The sequence below is a fragment of the Aureococcus anophagefferens genome, assembly GCF_000186865.1.
Source record: "Aureococcus anophagefferens unplaced genomic scaffold AURANscaffold_3, whole genome shotgun sequence".
Classification (NCBI taxonomy): domain Eukaryota; class Pelagophyceae; order Pelagomonadales; family Pelagomonadaceae; genus Aureococcus; species Aureococcus anophagefferens.
Window position 1 is genome coordinate 1,145,388 of NW_008705563.1, and position 2,700 is coordinate 1,148,087.

Consider the following 2,700-nt stretch of genomic DNA (forward strand, 5'->3'; position numbering starts at 1 on the left):
GCCGGTGAGGTGATCTCGATCANATCGGCTCGAGTCGAAGAGCTGCCGCGAGGGCATCTGGTCGCTCCCATGACGAACGATTCCCGACGCTCTGTGACTCGAAGGGGACCGAANATCGGGTCGGGGGAAGCTGCCGCGCCTCATTCCACCCCCTGAGGCTGCCCGTNTGCGTCGCCTCGCAATCGTCCGGATGTCGCGTCTTTTCATGTGCCTCACCCACATGTTTGCGGACCTCAAAGCCACTGGGATCGTTGCACGTCGCTGCATATTCGAGGAGCGCGGGCCCCTCTAAGGTGGAGATTCCATCATCGGCCGCTGAATACTCCAGCGGAGACACCGTCTCTAGCCCTCTAGAAGCTAGGATTTCTTCAAAGTTTGTCTTGGCTTGCAATAGTTCAAGCGACGGGGTATCCACTGCAACTCGCAACCAGTGAGCCTGTGGAGCAGCATGGCTGCGACAATGCGCGGTCCAGCGCTCGCGCCCTAGCATTGCTCCGAATAGATCGCAACGCTCCGACAGATCGCAACGCTCCGACGGCGTCTTCGCGCTGCAGAGCACGAGCATCTGAACCCGCGATATGGCTCGCAAGAAGGGCGCCAACGCTGCGAGCGCACCCAGGCAGCAGCAGCAGCCGCGCGGCTGGGCCGTGCCCGCGGGCGTCGTCGCCGTCGTCGCCGTCGCCGCGTCGGTCGTCGCCGCGCGGTCCTCGGCGCACGCGATCGTCGAGGAGGACGCCTGCGACGGAGACGACGCGACCTGCTGGACCGCCGCGGCCTTCGACGGCGTCGCCGCGGGCGACTACGGCGCCGCCGCGGCCGCGTTCCGCGCGCTCGGCGCGCTCGACGGCGACGACAGCTTCGCGTGGCAGTGGCTCGGCCGGGCCGAGGTCGCGCTCGGCGACCTCGCCGCCGCGAGCGCGGCGTTCGACCGCGCAGCGCGGACGCTCGGCCGCCGCCTCTACGCCGACGACGACCTCGAGGCGCGCACGGTCGCGAGCCGCGACGCGCAGCTGCGCCTCGATCGCGCGCGCGCGGACGCGCGGCGCCGGGCGTCGCGGGCGCCCGGCCCGCCGCGGGCCATCCCGCGCGTGCGCTGGGAGGACGTCCCCGCGGGCGGCCTCGACACTTCCACTCCGTGGATCGTCGAGGGCTACGACGCGCGGCGCAACTTCACCCTGGACGCGCTCGCCGCCGCGTGCGGCGCCGAACTCGTGCGCCCGCGGCGCCGCGTCGCGGGGTCGTCGGCCTGGGCGGGCATGGAGGACGGCGCGGCCGTGCCGTTCGGCGACTTCCTCGCGGCGGAACCCGCGGACGCGGTGCTCTTCGACGTGCCGCTCGGCACGGGCTGCCCGGCGCTCTTGGAGGCCGTGGGCGTGCCCCACTTCGCGGCGCGCGCGCTGACGTCCTACGGGCCGTCCGTCTTCGTGAGCTTCGGCGGCGGCGGCGGCGGCTTGCACGTCGACAGCGGCGCGACGCACTTTTGGCAGCACGTCCACAGCGGCGCGAAGACCTACCGCGTCTTCGAGGCCGGCGCCTGGCCCGCGCTGTTCCCGGCGGACGACGACTGGCGCCGCGCCTTCTTCCGGGACGCGCGGTGCTCGGGCATCTTCGGCGAGGCCGCGGCGGCGGCGGCGAGCTGCGACGACGGCTTCGGCGCCGCGCCCGTGGACGCGTTCGACGACGGCGCCGCCGGGGCCGCGTGGGCCGGCGAGGCGCGCGCGGGCGATGTCGTCTTCGTGCCGGCGAACTTCCCCCACCAGGTGCGCAACGCCGACGCCGTGACCGTCGCCGTGAGCATGAACTACGTCGACGACACGAACCTCGCGCTCGTCTCCGAGGCGCTGCTGCAGGCGCCGGCCTACCACCCCAAGTGGCTCGCGCGCCTCAACGTCGGCGGCGCGGCCGTCGCGGGCTCCCGGGCGCCCTGGTACGCCCGCCAACGCATCGCGGTCCCCTCGGACGGCGAAGTCGCGCTGCGGGCCGCGCTCGACGCCGCGGCGGCGGCGGCCCGGCCCGCGCCGCGGAACATGGTTCCCCTGGGCGACGTCCTAAGCTAGCTTACCGTTGTCGAAGTTTTTAAGCTGGCTACCGTCGTCTCGCGCCATCGGGTCGTCGCGCCTTTTCGCCGAGGCGGACGCCGTCGAGGGCGTAGACCGCGGCGTAGTCCGGCAGCGCCGCGGCGGCGGCGACGACGGGCCGCGGCGGGAGCTCGGCCGCGTCGAAGACGCCGCGCGCGACGACGTCCCGGGAGCCGAGGGCCAGGGTCGCGTGGAGCCGGCCGTCGCCCGGCGGCGGCGCGAAGCCGTCGCGGGCGACGAGGCGCCGGCCGTCGCCGTCGCCGCGGAGGAGCGCGACGTCGACGCGCGCCGCGCCGTGGTGCACGAGCACGCCGACGGCGTCGCCGGGCGCGAAGCCGCCGCCGGGCGCGAAGGTCCCCGCGACCGTGCGCCCGCCCAGGCTCGAGAAGGCCGCGGCGTGGGGCGCGGCGCCGCACGCGAGGCGATTCCGGGGCTCGTCGCGCTCCGGCGCCACGCCCACGAGCGCCTCGGGCTCGCCGCGCCGCGCGTCGTCGTCCGCGCCCCGCGCCCACTCGAGGCGCACCTCGAAGTAGGCCCAGCAGCGCCGCGGCACGGGCGACGCGCACCGCAGGGCTACGAGCCGCGGGCCGAAGCGCCGCGAGAGCCGCCGCGCCGTCGCGGG